Raw genomic sequence first — 13,627 nt, forward strand, 5'->3', positions numbered from 1 at the left:
TGTTTGCGCTCATTTACTTGGCTTGTGTGCCAGATTGCGTCCCTTCTGGTTTTAATCGCCTGCAGTTTACAGCTGCTACTTTACATGATGCTGCTTTACTCCTCTCAGCTTTTTATCATGTTCATATGTTCATGTTTTGTTTTTTTCCTATTCTAATCATACATATTGTGTTATTGTTATTTGAATGGATAATTTAACATCAGGCCAAGAGACAACAGCTGAAAATTAGCCTTTTGGCTAATATACTGGCACATTTACAGTGATGCTGATCAGTATGTAAATGTAAATGTTCCATATTTTTGTATAGTGCCTTTCTAGTCTTTGTGACCACTCAAACAGTAAAGCTGTACTATTTCAGTCTGGTCCTTTCAGAAGTTAGTTTATAATACTTTCAAAAAGCTACTCAAGCAACAAAGCTACTCTGTACCCCGTGCATTATGTTCCCTGTCACCTTCAAGTTTCCATCAAGAAGTGTGCAATTGGAGACCAAGAAATACAACAGTTCTTCTGTGATGGTGTACTACCTGGCCTTGTGTCTTAGTTTTAGGCAGTTTGATTAAATTCAACAATACTTAGGAGTATGCATCATGTAAGCACAATATAAACTAAATGAAATGGTAAATGGACTGTACTTGTATGGCACCTTCCTAGTTTTCCGACCACTCAAAGCGCTTTATGCGTTTTAGGCAGGTGTGGGATTCTCAATATTTTTCTGGCATACTAAATAGAATGATAGTATGGGTATTACGGTAGCCATGGTTTGTATTTCAATGGCTGACACCTGTCTTTGTAATATATAAATTATGTTTTTTCATTTCTTTTCCCACCGTGTATAATGGTATGATTAAAATACCATCCTCTGAGTTCTTCTTTATAAAATATCTTTTGGGGCTTTTTTAATGCTTTTATTTGACGTTTGCAGTAAACAGCTGACAAAGGTCTCTGCCCAGAAAGTAGATGTTGCAAATACATTGTCAGTGTTTAAAGACCCTAGGTCACCAGGACACTACATGATTTTGTATTTTCAGGTTCTGGACTACCTGGTCTCATTAGCTTACAGTGAATACATCAAGTTATTAATGTGTTGCAGCTCTAAGATGAAAGCTTCTTCCCCTTTCATCAGCACTCTAAAATCCACCAGCCCAACACTTTTATAGCATACATGTTATCATTTGTGCTTTTTGATTTCAACTGCAAACTACTTCATCAACCTACATCCTGAGGCACTTGAAGGAACCCTGAAAAGACCACTGTGTACAGCAAATATCTATAATGTTCTCACTATGTTCTTCCTTTATCAGTACAGCCGTGCAGTTGCCAGACGTTAAGAAAACCCTTATAACCAGCTGTAACCTCACACCTACAAGGACAACATACTGCTGAGGGAAGACAAATGATCCCAGGGGAAAGAGGAGAAGCAGAGAAACAATAGAAAACAATCTCTGACAGCTAAACATAAAGGCCAGAAGAATAGAACCCAGTCTCAAGTGCAAGAAACCAGATAGTTTCCGTTGCGTACAAGAACATTTTATTTCTTTCGGGTGGATTTTGCATGTCAGTACAGGGACTATAGATTTGATCACTGAGACAAACATAGCGAAATCTCACTTGTAAGGCAAAACTGTTTATTTTTTGGATTTTACTGAAATCTCAAAAGCAAAGGCTGACAGAAAGGTTGCTGCCATCATGCCCTTATCAAGAATGACACACAAAAGTATATGGAGCTTTAACATCTGTCATCAACGGCCATCACATATAAAACAGCTGCCCAGATGACAAATGTTTATCTTGCTCTAACGTCAACATGCCAGTGTTGAATGGTTAAACATTGTTATATCTTGAATTTAAATGGCAAAGTGCTCCAATTTTACCACCAAATACAGTAGTAGATACCCATTTGGAAATTGCTGTTTGTCACCTGGGATGTCCAATCAAATTCCAGGGCTGGACTTTGTCTGGCCACCCCTTAGACACACCCCTGCATCAAACTTCAGAAGTACTCCAGGTCAGGGCACTTTTGAGCACTCAACATACCTCAAATGCGCAGTCACAGCTGAGACACAGGTAAGTTACTTCTAAATTCCACAGAGCTAAATACTGGCTAAATGAATCATGACTTTCATCAACATTAAACAACTTTAAAATGTCTTAAACTTACACTTCAAATAGCAACAATTATTTTAGGCTAAATAAAAATCCAGTGTATTTTGATTCTGAAAGGGGCAGGCAGTTCTTGCACATTTTGGTTAAGAACATAAAGTTAAAGAGAGAGCCATCTCAAGCATCTCATGATGTTTCCCTTTATAACGCTGCTCAGAGTGCTTTCTTATGTCAGTGCAGTACTATGTGAAGGTGTGGCTGAGAGGTTGCAACAATACAAATCTCTTAATACTATGTACTAATACTTATCCTGTGGCCACAGTGAAGACAGAGGCAGCCTGTTACCAGCTTCTTTGTTCTCCGCCTGTCCAACAGCCAAAGGTGAGTCATGGGTTGATAAGATTTTTCTTAATGTTGACTTGAGTGCTTTCTTTGGTGTTGAGGGGAATAATCAACCTTGTGTTCATAGAAATAAAAGGAAATAGCCTGCTTTTAAGGATAACTTTAATCACCGCCAAATGTTCAAAACTTTTCACATCTTCTCTAGCTGTTCACAGATGAGGCTGTTTCCGCTGAACCAGGGAGCTTTATTGTGCCTGTGCTAGCATGCTGGTGACTCACAATTCCCTTTAATTAATGGAGACTACCAGGGCCGCCATGTGGTCAGAAAACATCTGGCTCAGTTTGGCAAAGGCAGCCCAGCTCTTAACCCGACCTGAACCTTCCACCTCATGTGGTAAGGTGGTACAGCTGGGCTACAAATTCTCACATGCTTAAAGAAAAAAAGGCAAAAAGGGGGAAGAAAATGGCAAAAAGGACCTGAGGAAATCCCTTTCATCACATCTTCATCCTTTTTTCTTCTCTTTACCTCTTGCAGTCCTTCCACTCTCCACTTCTTAATTTATGTTCTCGGATTCAGTTATGAAAGGACGTCACACACACACACACAGACACAGCAGTGTGGAACGGGATGCTGCTTTGCAACTGGATTAAACCTGTTGGTCTCAGCCGCAACCGCGCGCTCGGTGTACACGTGCTCTGTGGCGCGCCAGCTCTAGCGGGAGCTGCGTTCACGCCCGAAGGTAAAATACGTACACTACGTACATACACTGAAACATTCGTATCAGCTTTTACGTGGCAGAGGAGTTATATGAACCCCCAGATTCTCGAAGAACCTGAATTATTTGTGATTTTGATGTGAAATTACAGATGATCAAAATTTACGAAAAAAGGTAGACTAGGCATCAGTTGTGACCATATGTATTTCACTGTATATTGCCAGTCGTATTCATGTTTGTGGTTAACACTGTTACATTTGTTGTAAAATATAAATAGAGAAAACAAATAAATTATTTGTTTTAGAAATATTAGGAGCACCCACATGCTATATTAACAGACAGAGTGTCTTTCCGCGTCTCTCACGAACGGCTGCGCGTTCATGAAGCCGAGCCATCTGCGCGCCCGCGGTGGAATACCGGCTTGAGCCGGTAAAGAGCTGCCAAAACAGGCAGGAAACAGTTGGTAGAAGATAGAAGATGCGGCAGGCTGTGACAAAGCGAAAATAGACAAAAGCAATATCAGCTGTTCTATTAGTCTATTATTTTTTGAACAGCGATATTGAAAAAAGAAAACAGTTTAACATTTCTACGTGAACAACTGCTCTCTCCAGCTTGGAACATTTTAAAGCCACAATGAACTGAGGACGAGCTTTGTTCCAGCAGAAAGCAGCTTCCTCCGCCCTCTGTAGTCAACTCTGCCGGTAAGTAAGATGTCAACTTGGCACTCCAGCTGCGGGATGCTGTTAGCCTCGGCCCACTGTGCGCCGTTACAAATGGCAGTCTGGACGGAAACTAACGTCAAGTAACGTTAGTTTTATGCTGTCTGAGAGGAACACTTTTTTACTGATATGATGTGACATTAATAAACCAGTTGTTACGCCAGACAGTCAGGGACGCAGACAAATCACACTTAAACAAGTAGGCCTAGCCTTTGTTCGCTTCCTCTTAATTTAAAATAAAACATATAAAGCTGGCTGTAAGCGTAAGCCCAGCAGAAACTGAGGTGGGTCAAAGACACCTTGACGTCCCCCCTCCTCTGCATTGCGGACTGCCTGACAACGTGACACAGTTTGCAGTCGGGGTGAACTCCTAGCCTGATGATAATAAAACTGTATCTTATTTTGAAAGATGTGACCATGAACAAGTCAATATTATTAAAAAAAACGAATTTAAATACCAGTGGGAGTCTAAAAACAAGTCATTCACCGGCAACATGGCAAGCGCATTCAAAATGCACCTGAAGAGGTGTTTCACCTTTCAGTTTTAAAATGAGACTATGGTTCATATAATATGTTCAGATCCTGGAGCCAGGTGTTCTTAGTTTTTTTTTTTTAACAGGTTCATCAGTTCAAGCAGAACCTGTTGTGCAGCACAGGACCTTGACCTTGCCTGCCTTGCAGTGAATTTCTGAATGGGCGAGTAGAGGCTACTGCCTTTAACTGGAGAATGTTGGCTGTTTTTCTACGACTGGTCATCTCGTTGTTTGGAAACAAATAAACAATAAACAGTCAGATAGCCACACAAGTCTCGTCGATGTCCGCCTGAGATCGTGTGTTGGAAAAAGCAGCCAGCGCGCAGCGGTGTGTTTACGCTAAATACTGGGTCCTAAGTTGTTGTTTTAAGTTTCCATCAGTCAGGAGGTTTTTACACAGAGCAGAAGTCGAACTCTTCCTCTCCAAAACGAGCGGAACAGCTGATTACAGCAGGTAATTAAGCTCGTTAAACATCCCGTTCCTCCGACGCTCACAGACCTGCAGCTGATCTGCTGCTTTTGTCGCTGGAAATGTTTTAATAACCTTCCAAAAATTCGCATTTTTATTTTTGTGTTGTTTTCTCTGTGCTGGAGTTATTTTAAGAACTTGATGGTTTTATCCAGTTTGTTCTCCACACGTCTCGCCGATGTCCGCCTGAGATCATATGCCATGCATTAAATTTATAGCTGGGAAACAGCAGACAGCTGCAGCGGTGGGTTTACAGTGAACAGCTGATGGAGTTACGCTAAATACTGGGTCCAGAGTTGTTGTTTTTAAGTTTTCATCAGCCAGGAAGTTTCTACATGGAGCCGAAGTCAGTCTCCTCTCCGAAACATGTGGAACAGCTGATTACAGCAGGTAGCCTAATTAAAGCTTGTTCAACATCCTGTTCCTCTGAGGCAGGCGACACAGACTTGAGTGCTGCAGCTGATCTGTAGCTCTTGTTGGCTCGAAATGTTTTAATAACCTTCCCAACTGTCGCGATTTTATTTTTGTGTTGCTTTCTCTGTGCTGGAGTTATTTTAAGAACTTGATGGCTTTATCCAGTTTGTTATTAAATGTGTAACTTTATCGTGTGTCTCTTCATTGTACTCCCACACAAAAAAGCTGCTTTAATGGTCAAGCAAGCCTGTAGTTTTTCATTATATTCCAATCAAATCTGATGTTCATTAATAAATGTTGCTCATGGGTAGGCCTAGTGGTTACAAATAATGATGCCTGTGCATCACTGTGTACAGCCTGGCCTACAGCCTACGCCAACTGGTTAATTTGCCTAATCTTCGCAGGTCTTTCGACGGTGCTGACATACGATCTCAGGTGGACAGAGCCTCAGCCTCAGCTGCACATATCAAAATGGCCAAAGCTAAAAAACAGCTGGAAATCAAAAAAGATAGAGCTACACTAGATCTAGAACAGGCTACGCTGGAAGCTGAATTGGAAGCTTTGGAGGTTGAAAAGGAAGCAGAAGCTACTTGGGTAAAAGCTGAGGTTTTAGAAGCAGCTATAGAATCTGAAGTGTAAGAAGCACCGTCCCGCCAAACGTTGTCCAACAGAGAAGTATGTACAACGTGAAACACAGGTCAACACTCAAGCTTACGTCACAAAATCTTACATTGTGTGAAAAACCCCATACTGTAGACATCATCTGTGGTCACAGAGAAAAAGCCCACGCATGACATCCTAACATCCACACTGAATGAGCACACACAGGAAACTGGAAACATATACTTGTCTGGGACACCAGACAACGCTCACAGATGATATGATCAGCAAACTCCCCATGCAAACACCCAACCTATGATAGGGTACTTGATACCTTGATACTCCTCGTGGGATGAAGCCTATAGTGGAAAAATTGCCTCCTGGCCTACACGATAAATGTAAACACTTTAGTTCTCTGATTGGGTCTTGTAAGCAAAGCAGAAACAGCCTACACTTTTACTGTGCATGTCGCTGTTTACTTTGCGACGACTCCCAGTCTGTTTTCCGACGCCACAGTCACTTTTTTTTCCTTCCACCTATTTGGGATCGCAGGTGACTTGGGTCTTGACGATGAAACTCTGCCTACCCAACGGAGCCTGGGCTTGTGCTGGGACATAAGTACTGATACCTCTACCTTCAAAGCTGCCATTACAGACAAGCCTTACACCCGCCATGGGGTGTTATCTATCAACAACAGCATCTTTGATCTTTTGGGATTGGCAGTGTCAGTAACAATAACAAAAATAGTCCAGGATTGGGATTCGCTTCTTCCTGAAGAGAAAAGGAGCAAATGGGAAGCGTGGAAAGTGTCACTCCAGGAGCTGAGCAGCCTCCATGTACCCTGCTGCTATGTACAGATGTCACTCTCAAGAGCTGAGTACACAGAGCTGTGTCTCTTTTCCGACGCTTCAACCTGGGCCATAGAGGCAGTAGCTCATGTACGAGTTGTCACTGAAGAGGGTCATTGTGAAGAGGGATTTGTGCTTGTAAAAGCACAACTATCGCCGCAGCCAGAGCCCACAATTCCCTGCCTTGAGCTTGGCGGAGCTCATCTTAGATGAACTGGACCACAAGCCAGACGCTGTTAAGTTCTACTGTGACAGCTGGGTGGTTCTTGGCTACATCTGTAATGACTCAAAACATTTCCATGTGTATGTACATAATGTGTGCATTGTATATGCCAGACGGCTTCTGCTGAGCAGTGGTACTATGACCCTTCAGAACAGAACCCAGCTGATTTGGCCACCAAATCTGTATCTGCATCACAGCTTGTGGATACTGTGTTGTTCAAGAGTCCTGACTTCCTGAACAAGCCTCCAGAGCCTGAAACACATGAACTCTTTGAACTAATAGGGCCTGAAATGGATGTGGAGGTCAGACCGCAAGTGACTGCTCTCGCTACCCAAATCAAAGCCAGGAGACTTACCTCTGAACATTTTGAGAGTATTTCCACATGGGACTCCTTGCCTCCTTGACTCCTAAGAGCAGTTTCACTCTTGAGGTGCAGACACGTTCTACAAGACTACAAAGAGACACGTACCCAGATGATTATGTTGCTCTTCAAGCAAACAGAGAAGTGTCTAGTCATCCTTTCCAACAAAGTCATGTAACCAAACTGCTTGTGAAAAACTATCACATGGAAGTGAAACACCAGGGGTGGCTGTTTACAGAAGGTGCAATTAGGGCAGCCAGACCGTGGATTGTCGCTGGCAGGAGGCTAGTTAGTTCTATTCTCCAGCTCAGATGCAAGCTAGAAATGCAGAAGATGGCTGACCTCCCAGAGCGGCTTCACACATCTTTACCTTTCTCTTACATGGAGCTGGATGTATTTGGACCGTGGACAGTGGTCACTCGACACACTCGAGGAGGTGCAGCTCATAGCAAAAGGTGGGCCATACTATTCACGTGTATGAGTACCAGGAGCGTACTCATCGAAGTTATGGAATCTATGGATACTGCCAGCTGCATCAATGCATTGTGAAGGTTTTTTGCAGTTAGAAGCAGCTCAGGTCAGACAGGGGCACCAATTTTGTTGCTGCCAGTTTGAGGCTGCACATGAGATGTCCTGATGAAGCATCTTGAAGTCTTCATAGCAATGGCTGCACATGGGAGTTTAATCCCCCACATGTATCCCACATGGGGGAGGTATGGGAACGTAAGATTGGCACGCAGAATCTTGGACTCCATGATTTTGCAAAATAAAGGAGCTCATCTGACGGCAGAGGTGCAAGCAAAAGTCAATGCAAGGCCACTGGTACCTATCTCATCGGATGCTTTTGCACCAATCCTGCTTTCCCCTGCCATGCTCTTGACCCATAAGCCAGGACTATCTGCTCCACCAAGAATGTTTGATGAAAAAGATCTCAGTGCAGGTGGAGACAAGTACAGGTGCTTGCAAATGAATTCTGGAACCGCTTGAGGAATGAATAAAATTAGCACTCTTCACCCAAGATGTATGTGGCACAGAACCAGGGCTTGACATTAACACCCGCCAACCCGCCAAATGCGGCCGTGGCAGGCGCAGTCACTCCCACTAGCCACTTTGGTCTTTGGTCAAGTCTTGTCAAAAGACTGAAATAACAAACGAACTGCAATGTGACACTACGATACTACAACTCCCATGAGTACTACCTACACATAGTGTTTGCTCATTGGTCCATTAGTGAAGCCCATTGTCTTGCTGACCGATGACACTGTAAACAAGAAGACGCCGTGGAGATTAAACTCGCAGACTGGCCGTCGGACCAAGCGCTGTTTTGGCCTGCCGTTAATTAGCAACTTAACCAGCGGAAGCGATGACAAAGCAAGCTTTATTAATAGCAGGTAAATCCACACAACATGCGCGTCCGACTCTCTCACCTCTCACGCCAAATATGACCTCCAGACTTTTGTCAAAGAGAATATAAAAGTTGAATCTGTCACAGGGCAGCCGATGGTCTACAGGTCCAATAGGCCTGTACAGGTCCCTCATACCTTTAGACTGTCAGCCTCCCGGTCGCTTTTAACCTGATGGTATGATCTCTGTCATCACACGCGACTGGTCGCATGCGCACACACACATCAACACAGTGTTCAGTCAGTGTGTGAGTGTGCGTGGCCGAACAGTGTGGAGAAGAAATGGACAGCAAAACGAGAAACAGAGCTGAGTTAAAGAAAAGGCAGGAGGAAAGTGCCCTTAAATGCTGTAAAACTAGAGATATCTTCATGATTAAGGGACGTGGTGTTACTACTAGCAGGGCTGCCCTTTTATCACATCAAATCATCCTGTCACAAATTCCTTTCCAGAGTTGATTATTAAAATATAGAATAATGTTTTAATAAAAGTTGTCATGCCATAGGAAAGCAGAAGATACGTGTGGGAAGATACGTGTGGGAATAACCTGGAAAAAAGACTTGTATACCTGTTTCCTATCTCTAGTTATCCTGAGCAACCACAGCTTCATGATGATAAACATAAATCCAGTCAGAGCTCTGAGGAAATGCAGATGCAAATGTTTCTGGTGAATTCATTTTTTTTGTTTTTATATTTTTAATTAATCTTTTACACCCATGCAGCAGTTTTATTATATATAATTAGAAGCTACTATTTTACTGTGTTTGTCTTAATAGACTATATGTTTTCAAAAAGGGGGCTTTACACACAACCTTATCAGAGCTAATGATGATATTAGTACATTTTAGCACGCCAGTTTAAGCATGCCATTGTCAACTTATAAAATGTAATTTCCCAAAAACAGAAATTTGGCTAGTGAAAATGCTGTGTGGCTAGTAACTTTGGAAAACACCTAGCCACATTGGCTAGTGAGCAAAAAAGTTAATGTCAAGCCCTGCGCAGAACACATTGCAAGCTACAACCCTGAGATGTGTTGTTGAAATAAAGTCAAGCACCAAGGAACGAGTAGCCAATGGCTGTTGTTAGGTCAGCCTTTCCTGGTAGGGTTCGCAAGGTTGAAGAGAGGACATCATCTCTTGGTACTATGTAGACTTAACTGCGTTCCATCTCAGATATCATCTTCCTTCTAGAGAAAGAAAAAAAGAGGTTTCATTTTGGTGGCATTGGTTTATACCAGGCAGGAAGTGTTCACCCCTCACCCCTCTGATTGATATTCAGTAAAACTTTGGTTTTTATTGAACTTTTATTTTGATAGATCAACCTTTATTTTGATATACTGCTATTACATGCCCTGCATTATGGATGTTAACATACAATCTGTGTATATAACACGTCACGGGAACAGTACAATTACCAAATACTGTAAAGCTACATTTTAGTTTTACTATTAGCTGGACTAGTGTAGAAAAACTACTTCCCCACTAGCATTTTCAGGTCTTTTTGAAGTTTGAAATTCTACACCCTCATGCCATCCAAACCCCAAAACAACAGGAAAACAGCTAAAGCTTTGTCATCATTGTCTGGAGAGAAAAAGGTCTCATTACATCTGGGTGGTGGAGGAGCTTCTCAAGAAGTTTTATGAGTATGATCAGTGTAACATTAGCTAACTAGCTACCTCTCAATATGGATCTGGCTTGGGTAAGTTAATTCACTCGAAGCAGTAAACACAGTCTGGTTATGTTCTTAAACCTTTTATTCTGTTGATGGGTAGACTTTCTCTTTCTTTGAAAGAAAGACATCTGTCACAGAACTAGCCGGACCTAGCAGTCATCACACTTGCTGAAGACACAACTCATGTGCTACAGACATAGACTGTATATAAAAACAGAGCTGCACACAGAGATGGAATCTGGGAAACGTAGTCCAATAGCAGTCAGCTTCTATTAATTTACAGTACTGTGTATTTTCAATTAGATAATTTATTTAGAAATTAATTAATGTGGTGGACAACTATATCTTTTTCAGAAGTTGCCGTGATCTGTAACAACGAGAGAGAAAGTGATAAACAATAGACCAATTTTAATCGTAGTGAGAGACGGGTAAATAAAGCTGAGACAGATACAAATAACCAAAGAGGCAGACAGGGCCAGACTCCTCCGTTGGAGAGGAAAAGACCAGGATAGACAACCAGGACAGAGGTGAGAAAACTGCTTAATTGGCAGCAGCGTGAAGGAAAGAGACAGGGAGGTGCTGAACTGAGGAGAAAACAGTTGAAGATGAAAGAAAGAAGAGCAAGAAGAAAGACAAATGTCCAACAGACTGATGAAAATAGACAACAGCCCACCAAAGACAGTGATTTAATGACAAGACAGTCATTTAATAAATCAAAGTCGGCTCTCGCTGGCTAAAGACTTTTCATGAGGAGGGTTTTCCTGTACATTCTGCTGACTCACTAATCCTGCTACTTACTTATTGCTCCAACAGCTGAGTCTCAGCAGGAGGGAGCCTCCAATCAGGATAATTGGATTGACTGAGCAGTAAGTGGGCACAGAGAGGTTAGACCAGTGATGTAAAGACTATAGGGAGATGCCACGGACAGCTCTGTACCATGAAACAAGGATTATTGTTGACCAAAAACAAACTCTGTAAACATGCATGTTGTCCTGCACATTTAAAATACACATTTTACAGCGACACCTTCATTGTCTGTATTGATACTAGCAAAAGAAAAGTCATTGAAGGAAATATGTGGTTTGTATTTTCCTAGCTCTGTCAGTTATATAAGATATTATTACGTTGGACACATCACAGAAGGTGTTGACAATACACAAGTACAATAAACACAAATGTACAGTTGTGTATTTATTTATTTAAATGCTTTTATCAATTTACTACAACTATGAATTACTTTGTAACCATGGTTGTGCAAATAACCCTGTTTTACTTATGTACATGACTAAAAACAGGTCTGATTATAGGTCTACTTGAAACATGGCCAGTCAGATGATTGGACATGTGTCTGACATTTTTGTAAAATTATCGGCTTTTAACAATTTATCTTTTTTCTTGTCACCGCCTTTCAAGACCTCTGCAATTAATGAGTACCGTTTCATCATAACTAATAGAACTGATGAGCAGAACTACAAAAATAAAAGCCATGTTTTAATAAACCAAACATTTCCTTTAAAAAGTAATGATTTTGACTTGTGTTTCATGATTTTGAGTTAGCAAATCTCATAATTGTGGGGAAAAAAATAGGTTTAAATTTTTTTTACAGAGCCAGGGGAGAAAAAACTTTGAACTTACAAGAATAAAGTTATAAATCTGCAAGAAAAAACTCGCCAATTCTCAGAGATTAGAGTCTTTGCCAGATAATCTTACAAATATGTACATTTGAATTGTTGTGAACTCAACCCATGTAAAAAAAATCTGACATTTGGATAAAACAACCAGACGTCACATGTAAAATGCCAGATGTAGCTTGATCAGTCATATTTAGCATGGAAACAGAAAGCAGTAAGAACACCTAGAACATATGGCTCTCTGTATAAAGTGGACTTGCGAATTAGGCTGCACGTTTCAGCATATGGCAGAACCGATTGGTGGGGGTTGGGCAGTGATCTAACCCTCAGTTTCTACAGTTCTGGGAACGGGTGGATGGACTATTGGTGAATGTATCAGCAGCTTACATTATTGCATATCATAGAGAGTATTGTAATTTCTTTGTGGATTCGTCTACCATGACAGGTGGTTGCATGTTGCACATAGAAACAAGTAGAATTTTTAGCTCAAAACTGGGATTCCCAGAGCCTGGTGTATAATTTTGCTAATTCTCTCTGGCTCTAGGCATTGCAAGAACTAAAGAAATGAACTGAATCAAAAATGTTTTTGATATAAATGGAATATGATGTGTGAAACCGTAATGCAGGGATAGTTTCTTTGCAGGTTCTTTTTGTGTTTATTATTATCATCATTCAACAAATCCCAGGAAAAGACCAAAACCAATAATGTGTTGGGCCAGAACTACTTGTCAAGTGGTCAAATAGCTTGGGAAACCCCTCCTCCCAAACTTGTCTGACATCAGATGTGTATGAAACAGACGAGCCAAAGTTCAGACCCATTTCACACTTTAGGTGCTAATTATTAACTGTAACATCCCCAGATCGCGTCCAGCAAGAAACTGTTGTTGCATGTCATTAGCTGCACTCTTTCTCACCTTATTTTCCATGATCTCTCAAATATCTACTGTGGTATACAAGCATCAACCCCCCGCCCAGTTTCTGGACAACAATGGCGTGTGCCAGAAAGCATGCTGTGTTACTGTGACAACCTGCAGCTGTCAGCTTTGATTTGGTGCTTTTTTATGTTTATTTCCTAATATTTTTTAATATGTTTGAAAATGCAATATTAAAATGTACTTAATAGAAATGTCGCTTTATAACACGTTATTAAAAATATACAGTAAAAACATGGACATAAATCTTGCTGCCCCGTTGGCCTGTCTTTATGTCTTTCCATGGTTCTATGGCACCTACTTTGGGAACCACTAATTCACACGTTGATCTATGATCACTTGTCTTTCATTAATTCTCACTTTGAGACATTTCAGCTATGCAGTCCATTACTCATCCAAATTTAAAGATCATGCCCTGTTGGAGACTCCACTTGCCAATATTGCTGGTTGAAAGTTTCATGCCCCACTGATGACATAAAGGTTGTGACAGCCCCAGTCAGGCAGGGTCACATGTATGAGTAGACTACTGTTGGTCTGTTTGAGTATCAAAGTCAGGGGGGGTTGGGTACCAGCGTTTGGTATCATAAAAACAGCCCGGACAAGTCATGTGGGTGGGGGCTGAGCTGCTGAAGGAAGGATTTAACATTCCTGTGTGACTGATCTTCAC

This window comes from Micropterus dolomieu, linkage group LG02, assembly GCF_021292245.1.
Source record: "Micropterus dolomieu isolate WLL.071019.BEF.003 ecotype Adirondacks linkage group LG02, ASM2129224v1, whole genome shotgun sequence".
Taxonomy (NCBI): Eukaryota; Metazoa; Chordata; class Actinopteri; order Centrarchiformes; family Centrarchidae; genus Micropterus; species Micropterus dolomieu.